Here is a 22,493-nt window from a genome sequence, read left to right on the forward strand (position 1 = left end):
TGTGTGTGTGTGTGTGTGTCTGTCTGTCTGTGTATGTCTCTGTATGCATATGTCTGTCTATGTCTCTGTGTGTGTCTGTCTATATGTAGTCTGTATGTGTCTGTCTATATGTCTATGTCTGTGTGTCTGTCTATGTCTCTGTGTGTATGTGTGTCTATCTATCTGTCTATGTCTGTGTGTGTGTCTGTGTATGACTGTGTGTGTCTGCCTGTCTGTATATGTCTATGTGTATATGTCTGTCTGTTTGTGTATGACTATGTATGTCTGTGTTTGTGTCTATCTATCTCTCTCTCTCTCTCTCTCTCTCTCTCTCTCTCTCTCTCTCTGTGTGTGTGTGTGTGTGTGTGTGTGTGTGTGTGTGTGTGTGTCAAGACTTCAAGACAGCAAACTCAGGACTTCACACCTCATACACTGTAGGCAAGTGCTCTACCATTGAGCCATATGCCCAGCCCTGGACTTGACCTCTTATGGTCATTCTGCCTTCATATTCATCTCTTTTATAGTCTTCTACTGCAGTAAAGAGAACATCACAGTCAGATCATATTGGTTTGTTTGTTTGTTTGTTTGTTTGTTTTTAGTCAACCCTCCCAGTGCACTTCACATTTACTCAGAAGAATACCTCAGTCCTTATCCAGGCATCCAGGCATCCAAAGGCACAACCAAGCTGCCCTTTCTACCATCTACATCTTATCATCTAGTCCTCTTGGTCAGTGGCACGTCAGCTGTCACTCATATTTCCTGCCTGCACACCTCCTGTCCCTCACACCATTAGTGTCTGTCACTTCATTTCATGTTCTAATCACACCACAGAAAGATCATCTCTGGCCTTTCTCCTTACACATCTCTGGTTTTCTCCTAGCATTTAACTGCCATCTGGTATGCATTTATCTTTAGTCTGTATTTCCTGTCTTCCTCCATGAGATTATGAGTGTCAATGAAGAGGTCAGCTCAGAAACTTTGGGAAATTCCACCAGATCCCTCCCCTCCTGAAAGAGAAAGGTCATAGAGAGCATAGGCATCCTTCCCCTCTGGAAGAGAGGGGCTAATTACATTCCTCAGACCAGAGAGAGGAGGGACCAACCACGGGCCATCTGCTGGTAGGGGAGGCCCAGAGCAACCAGTGGCCACCTACCTCATTCCCTAAAGACCAATCAGTTTAAAAGTCACACTGTTCTGCCAATCACATTATGCCTAATAGCTGCTTCCTTGAGAACTATATAAAAGCCACTGGCCGGGCTGCAGGTGGTCGTTCTCTCTCTCCATGTGCAGGGTGACCCCATCGTGTTGGGACAATAAATTCCTCTTGATTTTTGCATTGATTCCCTACTCTAAGTTGTTCTCTCAGGGGCTCCCTGGGAAGCTAAGGCTCACCAGAGTCTCACGTCACAAGATCATGAACAAGCTGTGTTCTCTGCCTGGTGCCTAAACAGAAGGAGACCCAAGTGTGGGATCCAAGGAATGTAGCTGGCCTCAAAACTGGTCGGCATGGCTCTTCTTTCAGAATGAAATAGAGAGGAGCCTTAGTTGGCAAGTTTCATGGGATTTAAGAGCAGGAGAGTTAGTCAACTTTACTAATTTAGAACCAATAATTGGGAAGGAGTGGTGGAGGAGTAGGTTAGACCACCAAGGACTCAGAAAAGTGAGGTGAAGACAGCTTTGAGTAAAACAGTAAAGACTGGAAATGACCATGAGAGCGATAAGGAAAAATAGTAAAAGATTCCCAAGCAGCTGTAGTTGATATGGCTCAGAACTGCACAGGTCTTTGGATGGACCTGCACATCTGGATTCCAAGGCAGATGGCGGCTTTAAGTTCCAGGTTTGGTAAACACAGGCTTATAGGTGGCAGTGGAGGTTAGAAGCAGCAGGTAAGTTAAATGGGTATGTGAAAGTGTTGCGGCGAAGTAATTAAGTAATTAAATATACTTTCTACATTTAATTAAACTGATAAGAATATTTTAAAAAAAAAAAGAATGAATAAAAAGTGTAGTGAAGATATGCTCCAGGGAATTGTTAATGCCCAATCCAGCTGTGAAGGATGCAAAGAATTAAGAAGACCGAGAGGGGACCAGCTGAGCAGAGAGAGAGAGAGAGGAGAGAGAACAGAGAGATTAAAGATGAACATTTAGATGAGGCGATGGCCACAGTGCCAGATATGGGGAAAGCTTCAGATGGGAGAAGAAACAATAATGTCAACTGGCTATAAAAGAACTATGGTTTGGGCAAGAAGTACGCTACCGCGTGTTGACTGGTTCTGTGCCATGAAAACAATGCTGCGTTCACTTGTTAAATTTCAAAGCAGAGTTTCCCACGCTGAACATTAGAATCCACCAGTGAGCCTTTTCAAACACCAATGCTTGGACATTCTCCATGGGTAATGAGTGCAGGCTGTGTAGGAGGTAGGGCTCAGGCATTCTTTCACCGTGGAAGACCCAAGAGGGAGTATAATACACAGCCAAGACTGAGAGGTTCTGGGGAAGCTGGGCTTTCTACAAAAACCACACGGGACGCCTCCATGTCTGGCACATGCTAGACAACCCAAGCCCATGCAGTAGGACTGTGAACCAGGACAGAGGTCATAAAACGGTGACCCAGGAGACTGGGGAAATACGTTACTGGTCACTGTGCCTAGGCGCCCAAGCCTGGGGGTGAGACAACCATTTTCTCTGCCAAATGTCATTTGCCTACTGTGCCTTGGTTTCACAAATGATTAAAATAGAGACCTAGTCCTAGTCACTTTTTTAAAAAGATATTGATTGACTTCTTTCTATTAGGCATTTACCAGGGCCATCACAAAATAAAAAGGTTCATGAAGCTACTTGTCTACAGGTGGCGATACTGGAAAAAACAGCGCTGACCCCTGACCCAGTTCTTCTTCACTCCAGAACCCACACTCTGAGCCATGTCTATACTAAACTCCATCCAGGTCACTGCTGGAAGGAGGTGCCTTCTGCAGCCCAGAAAGTGAGAGTCCTCTCCCCGGTTCCACCTCCCCATCTGGGCACTTCCTCCAAACTCAAGTTCAGCTGCCCAGGAGACAGAGCTAACTTTCCGTTCCCTCCCCTTGGCATTGCAGGTAAGAGTTCTTCTTATTGGTGCACCGGAACTTGTGTTAAAGAGCTGACCTATCAAATGCCTAACACACCTAAGAGCTGACCTGTGAGCAGCCAGACACACAGAACACAGGGTTTTAAAACAACGACATATACTTTCCTGGCTTCAACAATGAGCTCTCTGAAAAAAGACCACCACAGAGAAACAAGTTGAACAAAAATGCCTTGTGTCCCAGATCACCCTTGATTACTGTTTTTTAATTCAGCGTGGCATTAATTACTATAGAGCAAGTGGTCAGTTGGTTGGTTTTCCTGCATTGATCTCAGGGCTCAGTGGTAGCCTGCTGGACTAGCATGCCAACACCTTCAGTTGAAGCCAGTACAAAATAAAATAACACAAAATGAAATTTGGCAGTTGAGAATCCAGCTCTGGTAGAATTCTTGTCTAATAAGCCTGGGCTTAGTACCCGGTGTTGATGGGATATAGGGAGTATCTTAGTCAGGGTGACCACTGGTGTGGTGAAACACCATGACCAAAAGCAAACCGGGGAGGAAAAGGTTCATCTGATATCATAAATCCACTCATATTCCACTGAGGGAAGCTGAGGCAGGAACCCAAACTGGCGGGGAACCTGGCGTCAGGAGCTAATGCTCAGACCGTGGGGGCGGGAGTGGGTACAGTGGGTGCTGCTTGCTGGGTGTTCCTTCTGGCTTGCTCAACCTGCTTATCTAAAGAACTCAGAGCCAGGGCTGAAGCCAGGAAATTGCATGCTATTGAGTTTGATAAGCCCAGTAGTCTTGGCCTTCCCACACGAATCACTAAAGAAATGCTCTAAAGGCTTGCCTGCAGAGCTTAAGGAGGGTTTTTTGGTTTTGTGTTTGTTTTTGTTTTGAGAGTCCCTCCCCTCTAATAACTATAACCTGTGCCAAGCTGGCATTAAAACTAGCCAGGGCAGGGAGCAAAGGAACTGGCATGTGTCAGGTCTTATTTGCATCCATTATGTCTTTGCTCCTTTCTGTCACAAGTACCTCCATCTCAGCCTTCACCACAAAGAGAAACACAGACCACTTGCTCTCTGTGTATTCATCTAAGGTTCTTTGAAAGCTCCTAGTCCACAGGAAGGCTTCATAGAGGGTTCCTGGACTTGTAATTATGATACTATGCCCTAGGGATCCAGTAATGAGCCAATCATGTATTTCTCATGAGGAATGCACCTCTGAGTCTGCCACTCAATGTTCCCAAAAATCCATACCTGAATGAGTGCAGTTAGCGAGGACTGGGAAGTCACCCAAGCTTACCAAAGGATCATCACAACCACCTGTCTAATTTTGTAGAGATTCATCTCAAATAAAAGAAGCTTTACTTGCTCAAAGGCAGGTCTTTAAGATGGCTGCTTCTGCCTGCAGCTCCTACTCAACCAACGATTAAAAGTAACAATCACCACTGATTTGTATTCTCAATAAAAATGCAGAACTGAATGGCTTGCGAACCTTCCCATCCCAGACTTTGCTTCTTAACCCTTTCCTCACCAATACGAAGAGTTTACTGGCTGTTGTGGTTTCTGTCCATGTTACAAAGTTTGATAGCAAGATCCAGTGTGATGAGATCGTATAAAGGCGCCGACTTCATCTGCATCTTGGACTCACAGGATCCTCTTTTTAAAGACAAAGAGAAGAAGGATGTTAGAGGCCAGGGATGCATGATTGACAGGGCAATTAATGCACACCTGGAGCGAGATCAACAGGCCATGGCACCAGCTGGTCTTTTCTACTCTCCCACCAACTCTCTTCACCCTTCCCAGGTCCCTAACTGTGATGGCTAGGGTTTGTGTCAACTTGCACAAGCTAGGGTCATCAGGAACAAGAGCTCCTCAACAGAGAAAAATGTCTCCATCAGATTGCCTGCAGGCAAATCTTTAGGGCAATTTCCTGATTGATTGCCTGAGGGAGGCCCCAGCTCACTGTGGGCGGTGCCCCACCAGGCAGGTGGCTCTGGAGTGTCAAAGAAAGCAAGAAACCTTGCGGAACGTGTCTGTAAACTTCATCCTTCCATGATCTCTGCTTCAGTTCCTGCCTCTAAATTTCCTGCCTTGAGTTCTTACTCTGGCTTTGTCAGTGATGTACTAGATGTAAGTCAAATGAATACTTTTATTCCCTAGCTGCTTTTGGTCAAGGTGTTTATCACAACAATAGAAAGCAAGCTAGGACTATCACAATCTTCATTTTTATTTTAGTAAGCTGGATCTAACAAACCACCGAAAACCTACACGCACATCTAAAACTCTAAGTGGAAAGGTAAAATGGCCGTATCTGCAGGTAGGCATGTGCATGTGAGCATGCTCGGTTTGTCCTGTACTCAAAATGAATCACTTTGACATTGAGCTTTCGCAACACTAGAACTCTCTAGTAATGCTGGATTCACAGCCCATGATTCTGCCGTGGCCCCTCTCTGCTCTCTTCTGTATATTTCTTCTGTTTTATTCCCATCTACAATTACATCACAGAACTAAAGAAATGTCCCCCCACTAATTCTTTCCTTCATTTGAGCCTCTTTCCCAAGCTCCTGTCGCACAGCCCAATGCCTTTGGACTCATTTCCACCTGGAGATGGGGTCCAAAGCCAATATGATGACTTCAGAGGTAGCACCCATCAGGTGCCCATTTCCTTCCTCATTTCCTTGCCTCGGTATATTTGGAGGATGCCCAGAACATGATGACAGGCTGTCCAAAAAATCTGTTCCTCAAGAGGGAAACATAGGAAGTCTTCTCAGAACAAGGCCCATCTTTCCGTAAGAAGGAAGGGACAAATGAGGGAAAATGGAAACAATTATTTAAAAATAATGGGAACAGAAACATATGCCTCGCTTCCCCGCTGCAAATGCGTAAGTTAATTCCTACAAAAATTAGTAAACCTTCACTGAATAATGTATTCACTCATTCAACTTACATTTCCTAGTGCCTACCATGGGCCAATCATGTTCTGAAGCACATGGGCTACAGGAGCAAAAAGACAAAACACAGGAATCCCTGAGAGGATTCTAGCCCAGAAGAGGGTGATGATGGTCATCAGCATACGCTGCTGGCCAGTTAGGTAAGACAAGAGTGTGGATGAATGAGTCTATGCCGGTGACAAGCCATGGAACCTAAGCCAAGTGAGAAAACTATGATGTGGGAGAGGGGGAGGGAGGAACAATTGGACATCTCAGCCTGATTGATGCATTGGTGGACTTGGGAGACTACAAAATCACAGGCTAAAATGTTGAACCTGGCACCGTGAATGGAATCAATTGATAGATAATACTATTGAGTGTGTCAGATGTAATACAGAAATGAGTAGCTGAGGCAAAGTGAAGGCTGAGACCATGGGCAAAGATGAAGTCAAAGAACTAACAGACCAAGGCTCTGATGTATTGTCCTCATGGGTACTGAGGTGCCCCAAACTTACAATAATGACGGAGAAAGAGAAGCACATGGTGCAGGGCTGCATCTCTCTCTTCCCACCAAACCACCAGGTGAGTGTCAGAGAAGCTAGAGTCAACAACAACAACAACAACAAAATACACCTCATCCCAGTGGTTCTCAGTAGCTAATCAGAAAATGAAATAATGCAATCAAAAATCAATGTGGTGACATCCAGCTTGAAGTGTTTTTGACTGGAAAAGCTGAGATGGTTGATTTAGTCTCGGGCCTTCCCCCTTGATGAGTAAAAACAACAGAATATCAAATATAGCATTTTATGTTAAAGAACACTCAGAATCAGAGAGCCCCCACAACTTTAATTAATCACAAGGAAAACAAATTCAGTTCTGTCCACTCTGCTGGTTTGAATGAGAACGCCTTCAATAGGTTCATATGTTTGAATTCTTGGTCTCTAGGTCAACATACTGCTTAGAAAGGAATAAGAGGTGTGGCCTTGCTATTGTGGTCATGTTGATGTCTGTGGCCCATGCTGCCACAGGAGGCCAAGTCAGTGTCTCCACCAGAGATTGTGTCCATGTTCATGGTCCATGCTGCCACCTGAGGCCATGTTGATGTCCACGGTCCTTGCTGCTCCTTGAAACCACATGGAAGTTCATGATCCAAGCAGCTGCTGACTGTTACGGGCAAGGAAGCTTCTTTTTTGGTGGTATCGATGACCGAAGACTCACGGTTGAGAATAAAAAACATAGATGGCTTCTGTGATAATCTCACCTAATATACATACACAGAGAGGGAGGGGAAGAAACAGTCTAGACAGGAAGCCATCAAAGAGAGTTCTTAAACATTGAGATGGGATGCTAAAGTGTAGCTCATCACTATTGATGGCTTCTGGCAGAAGGGAGGGGAAGGTGCCACTGGGATTTTGATAGGGTTACAATAAGTGTATGGGCAACACAAATTGGGCTTCGTGGGGTTTTTTCCTTCTTTTTCAGGGGAGGATACAAGTGTTGGAGGTGGACCTAGGAGGAATGGGAAGTGAGTGTGATTGGGGTGCATTCTGTGAAATAATCAATAAAATATTGTATTGGGGAAAAATTGAACCAGGAAAGGCTAAGGTTGTGATCAGAGCTCAGATTTGAATTTTCTCAACTACAGGTTACCTTAGAATTATTGTTGATTGCCTTAATATGTATTGTTGTTTGTATATAGGATCAGACTACAAGGAAGGAAAGGGGTGGGGAAAGGAGAAACATCTTGTACCTTTTCGTTTCACAAGGGAAATAAAACCTCAAGTCTTTGTGGGGGGGGGAGGTGTAGCCTTGTAGAAGAAGGTGTGTCTTTGGGGTGGGCTTCAAGGTTTCAAAAACCCATGCAAGGCCCAGTGCATCTCTGTCTGTGCCCTGTGTATCAGGATATAAAGCTCTCAGCTACTGCTCCATGTCTCTGTGCCTTCTGCCATGATGATCATGGATTAACCCTCTGTGGTGGTTTGAATATGCTTGGTCCAGGGAGTAGCACACCTAGGAGGCGTAGTCTTATTGGAATAGGTGTGTCACTGTTGGGTTGGGCTTTGAGAGACCTTCCTCCTAGCTGCCTGGAAGCCAGTCTCCTCTTGTTTGCCTTCAGAACAAGATGTAGAACTCTCAGCTCCTCCTGTGCCATGCCTGCCTGGACACTGCCATGCCTTCTGCCTTGATGATAATGGACTGAACGTCAGAACCTCTATGCCAGTCCCAATTAAACGTTGTCCTTTATAAGACTTGCCTTGGACATGGTGTCTCTTTATGGATATGGAAACCCTAAAACCATCTGGAACTGTAGGTAAGTCCCAATTAAATTCTTTCTTTATAAGAGTTGCCTTCATCACAATGTTTCTTCACAGCAATAGAACAGAGATTAAGACAGTCCTCCATACCTGACTCTCTCCTTGCACCATTTGAAAGCTGACATTGTTTCTTTCTGACCAAGCAACTTTCTCAACTTGGCACATGAGACTCTCTTCCAAAGGCCTCTCCTGGGCATGTAGTTATTGCCTTTGTTCCCCGGTAAATCTGGATGGACCACAATACTGAGCTGCCTCTTACTCTTTCCCCCTCTCCCCACCTCTTCTTCTCTCTTCCCACACATGTACTGTACTCATTCCTTCCCATGAAAGACAGATCGAGGTCAACCACCACGTCCCTGGCATGGACGAACTCTACATGACTACTGCACCAGACAGATGTGTTCTTGCTCAAATGTCCTTATCAGGTACAGATGGCATTATGGTGGATGCGATGAGTTAGTTGTCAGAAGTGTCGGCAGAGTTTTTCCTAACCTTGTCTTCAGTGTCTGAGGGATCATACTTAAATGACAAGGTACTGCTGAAAAGCAATTTGCATAAACATAGATTAAAAGTAGTTAGAACCAGATAATTGTGGAAAATGGAATGTGAACTTGAATAGTGTAGCTTCTGGCACAAAGTGGATACTCTATTACAGTCAAATGTTATTAATTTCTCAAATTTGAGAATTGAGCAGATCTCTCATTATATTCTTTCATTGCTCCTTCTGTTCCTCTACATGTTTATTTTAAAAAGTGCTGAAACCAGTTAATAACGTTTCTTTGTTCTGAATGAAATGCCTGCATCCCATAATTTATCTGTTAAATGGCATTCAGAAGCATACAAAGCTACTAGTTAATACACACAATCACTGATAATTTTGCAATTTGAATAATGAAAAGAAAACAATTTCAAAGACCACGATGCACTCTTGTGTGCGTGCCCCCCCCACATAGTTTTTGCACTGTATCTTTATGACAGTTCTTAATCTATACCAAAAAAAAAAAAATGGCATGACTTATGTGACCTATTGGGATTTACAAACCTAGAACGAAGTTTCCTAAATAAACAAAACCTGAGGTAAGGTATTTGAGGATTCACATCTGGGGAACTAAATCCACACTTGACATAATTATGACTGGAATCTAGGCAAGTGAAGCAAATCCCAAAGGATTTCCATGTTCCAGCTGCTACCCTGGTATTTTTAGTCCTGCTGTCTCTCTTGCTGAAATATGTTCAGATTTGAGGGGAGGGATTCCTACCCATACCCAGATGACCTTGCAGTATGGGATTTTTGTTCAGTGTTTATTCAAGCCAGAAGTATACACTATTACACACACACACACACACACGCACACACACACACACACACATATGGAATACATATGCATATGTAGCTATCCCTTCTCCCTAAAAACTACTGAGAGCTACGTGAGATGGCACACTCCAGAAATTCCAGCACTTGGAAGGCCAAAAGAAACAAAGGAAGAAAAGGAAAGAAAAGGAAAGAAAATAAAAGTATCAGTGTCAGAATATGACAACTGTACACAAACGAGCCCTGTCCTTGTCTTGGGAATAACCTCTAAATCACTAACATACCTCACCTGGTTCTTACACCACCTCTGGAGATCCACCTTCTTGCCTGTGGTGGCAGTTTTGTGATTAGGAATACCGCAGAGGTTCATTGGCTCAAACTAGACGCCCACTCTAGATGGCAGAGTTAAGCCAAAGAAGCAAGCACATCTACCCATGGATCCTGTGGGATCCCCAAAAGATGGACCTCTGGAAGCCGCAGCAGCTAAAGACCAATGCCAGAGAGAGAGTCTGGGACATTCTCTCCACTGCTGCTGGAACTATAAGCAGTGCCTCCACGGTCACACAGTTACACTTGCTAATACACCCTCTCTATTATCTCTTAGCATGCACAAGCAAACCGGCCACACTGAGTCTCTCTGGTGAGGGCCGGGCTGCTACTCACTGCTGAGCAGCAGAGAATCACTCTGACTCACTTGACCATGTGTTCAGTGAAGTCTTAGTGATGCTGGGTCACTTCAGGTAGCACCCCCCCGGCAGATTGACAATTCCTTACCAATGAGATGTACATTTTGACACGATATCTCTCACCTACAAATTAAAACTTCACACATCTTCTCTGCCTCTAAGACAGCAGAATCAGTCTTTACAGAGAGTGTGGCGACATTCCAGGAAAGCACAGCTTTTCTGTGGGGAATTCTACGGGTCATAAATAACCAGAAAGAATGGTAGGTCACTATTTCCTCCAAGTAAACATGGTTTTGCTTTTCTGTTTGCTTGATTAATTATTTTTGTTTTTGTTTTTGTTTTTTGTTTGTGTGTGTGTGTGTGTGTGTGTGTGTGTGAGTGTGACATTGTAAAATGAATTCAAATATTCAAAGACTTGTCTACAATTCCAGGCTAGAAGTCATTTGCTATTACATTTACATTGATAATATCCACAATATTATGGAAACCAACCTGAACATTTTATTATTTATATTTTGTAAGAAATTTGAGCAATAATTTTTCCCAGATACTCATTTGCCTGTCAGTTTTCATGGTGGTATTATGCAATCTTCTGTGCGTGTCTCTTTTTAGTATTTCTACAGTTTTCATTTTTATATTCAAATTTAAAGCTGTCTCACATTAATTTTAGCGAAGGATGTGCTGTAAAGACCTGACCTTACTTATGCCAAATGGTTAGATAATTGTCTTCTCCTTAAATGAGAGAACAATATATTTATTGTCTTATTGTCTCCGCTTTGCTCCATTTAAGAGCTAACCTTATTCTTTTCTCCTGTCCAGCTCCACACTGGCGTCAATCTGACATTTCAATGTTTTATTTTAAAATGTGTAAGCATAAGCATGCTTCCTGGTGACTTTTCGTAGACTGAACCTACTTGCAGCACCAGCACCAGGTGTGAACAAACATCACCACCCACGCAGCCCTCTTCTTGTCACTCTCCATTACTCCCACACCCCAGGGAACCCTGACAACCTGGGGCAGCTTTACCGGCCATTTTCTTTATGTGAACAGAATCATAGCTCAGCAACGGTGCTTTTTCAAAATATTTGTTGTGTTCATTTGTTGGTTTGTCTCATTTTACTGATACCCAGTGCTCAGAGACTTGTCATCGGATCAGTCAAGGGGTGCCTAGCAACCAGTCTGGGAAGTCTTCCTCTCACTTCCTTCACCAGATCTCAGCTCCGGGCAACTGAGAGGTCGTTCTCACTCCTAAATGCCTCCTCTGCTAACAGCATCTGTTCTCTTTCTGAACTTCTTAAATATTTGAACAAAATAAATGAATGTATCTCTCTATAAGTGTTCATGACCAAATTGTCTTTTTTTTTTTTTTACGATTTTATTTATTGTTATATCTAAGTACACGGTAGCTGTCTTCAGACACACCAGAAGAGAGCATCAGATCTTATTAGGGATGCTTGTGAGCCACCATGTGGTTGTTGGGATTTGAACTCAGAACCATTGGAAGAGCATTCAGTGCTCTTAACTGTTGAGCCCTCTCTCCAGTCCCAAATTGTCTTTCAAATACTTTTTTCTACTGAAAGACAATAAACAACCCATGTTTCTTAGATTCTGTGTCTGAGTTTTACTTTCTCCTCAATGGAGTCACGTAAGTCTACAGAGTCCAGAACACTGAAATGGATAATGCCGAGTTGGTTGTCAACTTGGCTGCACCTAGAATTACCCGGGAGACCGGTGCGCCTGGAAATGCTATCTTAACCACCTTGGAACTGAGAAGAGTGGCTCTAAGTTCTCAGGAGGAATCAATCTTGCATGAGAACGAGGAGCTAATTACTTCTCATTCCCGTCATATCTCTCAGTCTTTGTCCTTCTGTTCCCTGTGCTCTGAATGCCCACAAGACACCGAATAGGAGGGCTCTGAGCTGATCCGAACCCTCAGTCTGCCAGTCACCCGCAAGCTCCTCAGTAATGGAGATGTAACCGGTGTACAAGCTGCTTGTGGCAGCTCTTAAGGAGGCCGTGCTGCAGAACACTCACCAAGATGCCTGAGAAGTCTATGTTCCTACTGACAGCCACTTTACCTAACTCTCTGTGCTCCTTGTTTCCCTCTTAGCCAGGATCACCCCGCTCTTCACGGGCCTGATCAATTTGTTCATCTCTTTCTTGAAGAACAGAACTCGCTTTAAGTTTTTCAATATCTACTGCCCTTATTATTCATAATAAGCTTTCACTGAACATGACCCCAGAACAAGAATAGTGGTAAGAAGAAGGGAGTTGAACTACTAATGAGCACCTGGACACATCTCCTAGAACAGTAAGCATAGCTGGTTAGGGTTAGGGTTAGGGTTAGGGTTAGGGTTAGGGTTCGGGTTGGGGTTGGGGTTGGGGTTGGGGTTGGGGTTAGGGGTTAGGGTTAGGGTTAGGGTTAGGGTTAGGGTTAGGGTTAGGGTTAGGGGTTAGGGTTAGGGTTAGGGTTAGGGCTAGGGTTAGGGTTAGGGTTAGGGTTAGGGTTAGGGTGAGGGGATGAACATCTGGAACCAGAAACATCTGCTTCTAGTGCTGTTATTACCGAAGGGCTCATTGGGATCTTACTTTCTTCTATGATTGCAAACTAGACTCTAACATTTAAGAAAACAAATCCACTGTCAGTGAGGATGTGAAGTCGCATAAAACTTGGAACTATCAAAGTACCATCACCACCATAAGTAACTTGAATGTGATGTAAGACCACAAGCGGTGGAAATGACATCAATGACCAAGGGGAGGACCCAGAATGGTACCCATCTTAGAGGATGAAGCTAATAAAGAGTCTAATTAGACTTGGATTTAAAAATATTGTGTGGATGATTAAAGAAAAAAGAGGCCATGGATTTGAGAGAGAGCACCAGGGTCTGTGGAGGGATTGAAGGGAGGAACATTATTTGTTAATTTCAAAAAGTAAAAAATAAAATACAATAAAAAATAGAAGTATTGTATGAGACAGAATAATATGGAAAAATTAGTCCATTTTCATTCAAAGAGCATTGTCCAAATCTAAGCACTAATTCACACTCCAGGGTGTCCACATGATTGTATTTCAGGATTACGATGGCAATCCAATCCTGGTCTGCCCCTTTGCCAGAGTACAAGTTCCCAGTAATCAGGCTGATGAGGGTGAAATCCAAATAAAACAGAGATGCTGTTTCTGTTCTGAGGTCCAGGTGGAACTCGCACCTCAGAGCCATCCCCAGACCACTAGGAAATCATGTCTGACATCACAACCCACGACTTCTTTGCCTTTCAGCAACGCTGCACAGACCATTAGCCAAACACGCCTTTGAAGAACACACGGGCGTTGGTCCGGGAACAAGAAACCCACCAGGCTCAGTCTTCACACACAGCTGGGTGTGTTAGAACTCATCAGTGCAGGCACACGCCACACTTAGAGCTCCTGAACTACCGCTGCCTCTGGCCTCCTCCAGTTTCTGCCATAGCAATTCAAAGGTTGCTCCCCTCGTGGAGACAGGGTTTCCCTGTGTAGCTCTGGCTGTCCTAAACTCACAGAGATCCACCCAGCTCTGCCTCTGAGCGCCGGGATTAGAGACCTTCGCCACCTCGTCTGGCCCTGGAACTCAAGTCCTTATCCTTGACTCATGCCTTTTTGGTTGTTTGGCTTTACCTTTTTATTGTAAAAAAAAAAAAAAAAAAAAAAAAAAAAAAAAATCTTCAAAGACACGTAAAGATAGCCATTACCTAAACCCCGGGTACATACGGCCGTGCTCAACAGCCGACAGCACCCTTCCATCGGTGTTTCCCCTAAGTCCCCCGACTGTCTCTGTGCTTTCTTTCGTTTGAGTGTTTTCAATTTAATCCCAGAGCCTAGCGCGGTGTGGCACGTCTGTGGCCTCTGCTATGTAAGAGGCTAAGCCAGAGAGACTGCTTGAGCTCAGAAGGTCTGAGGCTAGTGTGGGCTAAAAAATGGCAGCCTGACTGTAATAGATAGATAGATAGATAGATAGATAGATAGATAGATAGATAGATAGATAGATAGATAGATAGATGGATGGATGGATGGATGGATGGATGGATGGATGGATGGATGGATGGATGGATAGATAGATAGATAGATAGATAGATAGATAGATAGATAGACAATAAATAAATAAATACCTAGTAATGAATGCACCTGGGAAGATGGTTCATAGGTTAAGTTCCTGCCACACAAACACAGGGACCTGGGTTCAGATCCCCAACACCCACATAAAAAGGCAAGCAGGCAGTGCACCCATGTAATCCCAGCACTGGGGAGTTAGAGGCCTTGCCCGTCAGCTTGTCTCACAAAATTAATGAGATCCAAGTTCAGTAAGACACCCTGTGTTATAAATTAAGATGGAGAACATCTCAGGAAGATACCCAGAGTCAACCTGTGGCCTCTACACACATGTACATATAAACACATATACACATCAGAAAAAAAGAAATATAAGATACATCCCACACAACCATCATTTCTCCTGTAAACAAGTTTAGTCTGTGCCCAGTGTTCAGGTTCTGTGACCTGACCAGCATTGTACAGCGCCAGGATCACCTCCACACACAGTGCTCATCCCACACAGATATATGTGGTAGCCCTGTCCCACCCTGTCTCAGGGCAGCCCATGGACTTAGAGGCCAGACAGCAAACATTTTGGACTTTGTGGGCCAGTCTTTTGCAGCAACTGCTTCAATCTATTGCATCATAAAAACAGAGACAGACCAGAAAACTGGAATACCCAAAACATAATCCACACATCAAATGAGGAACAAGAAGAAAGGAGGAGTGGCCCCTGGTTCTGGAAAGACTCAGTGAAGCAGTATTCGGCAAAACCAGAACGGGGAAGTGGGAAGGGGTGGGTGGGAGGACAGGGGAAGAGAAGGGGGCTTACGGGACTTTCGGGGAGTGGGGGGCTAGAAAAGGGGAAATCATTTGAAATGTAAATAAATTATATCGAATAAAAAAAAAACAGAGACAGACCATATGTAAACAAATAATAACAGCTGTGAGCCAATAAAACTTTATTTACAAACACAAGCTACAGAAGAAATAAAAATGATCGTAGAGGATAGTTTGGGCATATCTCCTCATCTACTCCCAGTGCTTAGGAATGATCCCATAAGTGATAGCTACTGTGAAAACTGACCCTATCTAAACAGTGATTCTCCAATCAGATTCACTCCTAGCTAGAGAAACAGGCATGCTGATAGGCCACTTCTCCTGTCACCTGAAGGCCTATGAAGTCAATGATCACTAGTAAATTCCACCCTCCTGCCGTACATCCAGTGCTGACAGCAATGCAGTTTCCAAGGCTAAACAAAACCTGAGACACACCAAAGTACACCATGAGCTCTAAGAATAAGATACAGGCAGCAACACCAGAGCAAAAACAATGAGCTTTTGCAAGAAAACATCTCTTAGGAGGAGTAATTCATGCAGTACAAATGGCTGACTTTCCAGTGGTACACAGAAGATAGGAACGGAGAAAAGAAAAGAGGAATGAAGGAGGAGATTAAGAAAGAAGGGGAGCTGAAGAGATGGCCCAGTGGTTAAGAGCACTGACTGTTCTTCCGAAGGTCCCGAGTTCAATTCCTAGCACCCACATGGTGCCTCAGAACCATCTGTAATGGGATCCTATGCCCTCTTCTGGTGTGTCTGAAGACAGCAATGGTGTAATCACTATGTTAAATAAAAATAAATAAATGAAGAAGAAGAAGAAGAAGAAGAACTGGGGGGGAGAAATCATAGTTTCATGTGCATGTACTTTGGGTAATCCTTTAATTCAATTGTTTTTGTTTATACTTTGAAACTTGATAACTTTTCATTGTTATGTTAAATGCATTAACATTTTTTATATTGCTAATCTTTCATTCTTTGAGCCCTGTTTTGATCTATTGTGGGCTTTGGTTTGGTTTGGTTTATAACTATTTATTTTATTTTATTTTTTTATCTCATATATATGCAGTATACCCACATTGTTTCCCACTATTTTCATTACCTTTATCACACACACCCAAATCCATGGTCTCTTTTTCTATAATTATTACTGCTAAACACATACACACACACACACACACATATACACACTTGCATATGCACACACACTCACAATATACACTTTCACATGCATATACTCACACACAAGTATACACACACACTCACACACATGCACACACATATGCATGCATGTGCACATACACATAAGAGTGGGAATATATACAACCTGCTGAGTCCATTTAGTTGTTTGTATATATATGTTTTTAAGACTGATCTCTTAGTATAGGATAACCAATTACAGGGTTTATCCCTGGGAAAGAGCAATTTCCCCCTCTCAGCAATCTTTGGTTGCCTGTAGCTCTCCATGTAGGAGTGGGGCCCCATAAGATTCCCCTTTCCATGTTGGCAGGTTAATTAATGTCACCATTCAGATCTTGTTAGGCAGCCATGTTGCTGAGCTGTCATGGATGTAACTTCTCTGTCACAGCTAGAAGACACTCTCACAGTAGACTCCAGTCTTCTGACTCTTACAATCTTTCCATCCCTTCTTCCATGATGTCCCCTGAGCCCTAGGTATAGAGTTATATACTAGGTGTACTGGAGCTGCGCACCCGCCCCCCCAATCAGTTGTTCTCTGCTTGTTGCCCAGTTGTGGCTTTCTGTAATAGTCTCCATCTGCTGCAAAAAGAAGCTTCTTGCTGAAGGTGAGCATTGTACTTACCTGTGAGTATGAAGCCATCAGTGAAATTCCTAACTGAACTTAATTTTCTTAAAGTCCTACTGGACTCCACCTCATCTGTTCTATAAGCCTCAAGCTTATATTTTGAAAAGCAGACAATAGGAGTCAGATCTATCTGATGTCCTGACAGCTACCACCAATGTGCTCTCCCAGAAGGCTCCAGTGTTAGGCCTGAACCGGGACAGAACAAAGCCCAAGACCTCCAGGCTAAAAGCATGGATCTCAAAGAGGATTACAGCTGTCCATCAGCTGGCCTGATCTTTGTGCTTCTGTAAACTCTACTTTGACCCCCTGGTCCTTCCCTACCTTCCTCTCCTCCACTCAGGTAACCAAGTACCTGTGCACAATCAGAACCAAGAACTCAGCCTAAAACCCCAGATAATCAGGGGATTTTTTTTCAATGCTATAAAGGACCAATGTGCAATTTCCCCAACTCTATTACTGCTGATGGTGTGAATGCCTGCCAGCCTGCTCAGATCTCTGACCATTGTTAAGACCCAAAGACCACCCTGTACTAATAGCAATCCCTAACATTTTCTACCAGTTATCTCAAAACCTCTCTTCCTCCCTTCCTGATGTCTCCTAACCATCCAAATAGAGCTTCCATCTTAGAAGCAATCTCCTCTTAGCTCTACCCTTCATGATCAAAGTCCTTAAAAGATTTGTCACATCCTGTTTCTACCTCCCATTTGAATCCAAATCTGTTCACCTTGACAATTTCCTTATTGCCAAATCCAACAGGTACTTTTTCAGACACACACACACACACACACACACACACACACACATATGTATGTATATCAGACCTAACCAGTAACAACTGGCTGTGAGGAGACTTGCTGTTGCCTGCAACTGTACCACTTGAATGCTATCTAGCACTGTCTGACAGCCATCTTTAGCTGGATCTTTCCAGACATTAGTGGAAGGGCCTTACTCAAAACCCTGGTGTGTGTCGATATGATAGCCCAATCATTCCCACCGAACCCCAAAATATAGCACATGGCATCACACTTATTTCAAAGGCAATGCACCCACATGACAGTAAATTCCTAGACATTCTGGTGGAAGGAGGGCCAGATTGTGGGATCTCACTGGCTGTGTTTCCTACCACTCAACTGTCTGACTCTTGCCAGAAACCCCCCTGCCATCACTGAGAATGTCCATTGGGCTTCTCTTTGGACAGCATTCCATCATAATAACATCTGGCGCTTCCTTACAACCTCCAACCATTCCGCACATCTTTGGATGATCTAATTCTCTGGGAGAATCGACACAGATCAGGAAGGATTTATGTAGAATCTGATCTCCTAATTCCTACATTAAACCCTGACCTAGATTTTCTGGCCACATAAGGGAAAAAATATCCCTCTGGACTTAGTGTTGTGTTCAGACAGAGCGTGCAAATCCACTAGGTTGCCAAGCAAAGCACCCGATAAGATCGACATCGTTAACACAGATCATTCCAAGCCGGCACTCCTCATCCAGAGTCACTAATCTGGGCAATACCTGGGAGCTACGCTTGTCCCCACCCTCTCAGTGCGAGTGCATCCTACAGACGGAACCAGTTCCAAAGCCTGATGTTGCCTGAACCCAGATTCAATCACGTTTCGGTGTTGGTCATGTTGTTGTTTTAGTTTGTCATAGTGTGTTCCAATATAAAATACAAAAGAAAAAAAAAAAACTCACACTGGGAAAAGCTTGCACTCTCTCACCAGTGCGACTCAGGAACGAAACAGGATTTGCACAAGCCAAGCTGCCATCGCTTTGCGGCGTCCACACACCTCCCGCTCCTGTTGTGCTTTGTGTTGGAATACCTCACCTCCACTCTGGCAGAGGGAGCAAGCTCTCCCTGAACTGCGGCTGCGCAGCTGGCTCTTCCACACATCTAATTATCGAGTCTGCGTGGTCAGCACAGGTGCTGCCTTACTGGATTTGCTTTGTGGATTCACTTGCCGCTTGTCCATCGGGAGTTCTCCAGTCCTAAGATCCTTTTCCATTCAAAATTCCACTATCTTTTCCATTTAACTATCTATTTCCCCAAGCATCAATCCTTACATTAAATCATAAATGAGGCAATCTCCATGAGAAAAAACCTCAAAGGATAGCATCGTGTTCCAAAAGCAAGACTAGGGAGAAAATGGACCTTGATTGTCATATAGTTCCAACTGGAAGATTAAGGATTGTCTTAGGGTTTCCATGGCTGTGATAAAACACCATTACTAAAGCAATTTAGAAAGGAAAGTGTTTATTTCAACTTAAAGCTTTCAGGCCACACTTGTCTGAGACAGAAGTCAGGGTAAGAGCTCAAAGTAGCGTCTAGAGGGAAAGTCGGAAGCAGGGGCTTGGGAGGAGTGCCTCTACAGGCTTGTCGTCCATGGATCGATTACTCAGCCTGCTTTCCAATACAACTCAGAACCACCTGCCCAGCGACGGCACCACCCTCGGTGAGCTGGGTCCTCGCGTATTGACAGTTAATCAAGAAGCCGCCTCCACGACAATCTGGGTGGAAGAATTTACTCAGTTGAGGTCCCTCTTCCCAAATCCTCTAATTTCCGTGAAGCTGACATAGAAACTATCTAGGACAAGGACCTTGTGCCTGCTCTTTTCCTCTCTTGGGAATGTTGATGGGATGTTTCTGGTCTCTCTGGTGCTATTGCTCCCATTCTTCCAAAGAGATGGATCATCTTAAGGCTGAGAGTTCATTCTTAAGCCACAATTACTGTAAGTACTGTATTCCCGGTACCAAAGACCGTTCTCCTAATGCTGCTTCCTGGACAGGCCCCCTGGGTAGGAGGAGCTGTCATTCCCTTTCTTGGTGTACCTACAGATGGGCGAGGAAGGCAGGCTATGGACCTGGTGAGGGGAAGGCTAGATAAGCTACCTTAGATGTTCTGAGACCAGGTTATTCCGCTGAGCATCTTCCCACGGCTGAGAACACGAATCTCAGGACAGGTTTGGGCTAGGAGGAAAAAGCCTGAAATTCAAGTTCAGGCCAGACTCACATCTTCCACTCCAGCCTTTCATGTAGTTTGCTTTGGATATCAGGAGCTTGTCCAGCCATGGGGGGGGGGGGGGGGAAAGTGGTACTTTGTTCTGTGGCTATTATCTCTTAAGTGTGTTCCCCACTGGTCAGAATCAGACAGAAAAGAGGTGCACAGCGACCTGATTACCAGAGTTCTTAGGAAGCAGTCTCCAGAAATAATCCCTCCAAACATCAAAACCGACACCAAGCCACAGGCACATAAGAAATCCCCTCGCCACTGTCAAATAAGTGGTCTGAAAGGCCTGAAGGCCGGTGTGTTAGGACACCTTTGGGCCCAGCTGTGTGATCTACAGCACGCTTCTTACACTGACTCTCAAGTCTGTGATGCTTCGTTTGCTGAGTCTGATGAGCCACAGAGCGCTCTTTGCAAAGGTAACAAGATGCACATGGCTGCAGACACGGCAGGCTCCTCATTGCAGCACCAGGTCTACCTGACCAACTTCACTAATTTGTAAACTTTGCTCTGCCCAGTCTGTCCTAACCAATATAAACCAATATCATCAGCTAGTGTCTCCACGTCCATTCCCTACCCTTTGCTAGTTGCAAAAGAGAGAAATGCAATAAAAGGGGCCATGTTTCTACTCCCATTATTCCTCTCCCAACTCTAACTCTGTTACTTTATGCCCTGGACCTCCCACAGCCCGACCATACTCACTTGCCCTTGAGGATTTGCCAAGGGCCATCCTCACTTAGATCTCAATGCCAACTCGATACCAGGAGCCAATCCCCACCTAGATCTCGATGCCAGGAGACCTTGATACCAGGAGTTATTCCCACTTAGATCTCAATGCCAGGAGCCATTTCTTACTTAGATCTCAAAACCCCCTCCCCTTGAAGCTCATCTGTGGATAGGTTACTATAGCAACCCCTTTCCACTTCACCTCCTAATGACCCCCTTTTTATCATGCCAAGGTTCCAGCAGCAATAACTAGCCTTTCCCAGAAATTATAAGAAACTGTTTCTTAGAAATGATGCCAACCCCCTAAGATTGTTCCCCCTTTACCCCTCCCAAACCTTGTGAGCTTCCCTCTATATTGGCTTGTGTAAAAACTGAAATTTGACAGCTTGATCAGAATCAGACTTGCTGTCCGTCTCTCCTGTCTCTTGTCTCTCGCCTTTCCCTAGGTAGTTCCGGGGACCCTGTTCACTGTCCTGTGGGTCAGGACAGGGGTTGGGGATGTGGTGACGTGAGAACGCGATGACAAGCTGGAAGAACGCTGCCAAAAGCTCCTTTATTAATCCTCGGGGTAGTCTGTATGCCCCCCACCTGTGTCCCATTGGTCCCAAGCAAGCAAATCTTCCAAGTGACAGTTCTCCCAATTGGCTGACATTGTCCTGTGTCACCAATCTTTAGGCTCTCTGGCAGTCTTCAATTAGGTCCTCATGTGGAAGCTGCCTCCTCAGCTGGCCGCCACCTCTCTTCCTTCTACATAAATCCATCTTGAAGGAGTGTGGAGAAACAGGACCAAGCTGAGTCCCTGAGGCTGGGCACAATCACAATTTCAATAATAGCTAAGTTTGTAGCATAACCTAATAACCAAATAAGGGTTTAAATGATTAGAAATTGGTGACTTTTATTCTTATCAAAAATAATTTTTTCATACAATATATTCTGATGATAGTTTCCTTCCCTACCTCGTTCCAGATCCTCCCCCAATTCCCCACATATATCCCACTCCACAACCTCTCTCTCTCTCTCTCTCTCTCTCTCTCTCTCTCTCTCTCTCTCTCTCTCATCTTTAGAAAAAAAAACAGGCAAATAAGAAAAACAAACCTAGCCGGGTGGTGGTGGCGTATGCCTGTTAATCCCAGCACTCTGGGAAGCAGAGGCAGGCAGATTTCTGAGTTTGAGGCCAACCTGGTCTACAGAGTGAGTTCCAGGACAGCCAGGGCTATACAGAGAAACCCTGTCTCAAAAAAAAAAAAAAAAAAAAAAAACCAAAAACACCAAAAAAAAAAAAAAAAAAAAAAGAAAAGAAAAGAAAAAAAAAAGAAAAGAGAAAAACAAACCAGAATTTTAAAAAACAAAATAAAGTAACACACACACACACACACCAGAAAATTAGAAACCATAATATACATGCAAAAGACCAGCAAGATTTTTTTAAAATACCCAAATGAAGCAATATGAAATTTTTAAAAAGTTTATAAAAATATCATTTTTGCTTTCTGTTGGTCACCTACAGCCAGATATGGTAGTATGGTTTATTATATTTATCAAATGTGGTTCATATACCCATTCGGATTCCATTGGAGAAAACTATATTTTCCTTTGCAAGCAATTGTCGGGGGAGATAGCTTCTTGGCTGGGGATGGAAGCTCGTGTCCTCTTCCCACCTGGCCTACTGTGCTGGAAAGACACTGCTTTCTTGCTGTCTTCCAGCCATGCCGGCTCTTGCAATCTTTCCACC

This window comes from Apodemus sylvaticus, chromosome 3 (genome assembly GCF_947179515.1).
Source record: "Apodemus sylvaticus chromosome 3, mApoSyl1.1, whole genome shotgun sequence".
Lineage (NCBI taxonomy): Eukaryota > Metazoa > Chordata > Mammalia > Rodentia > Muridae > Apodemus > Apodemus sylvaticus.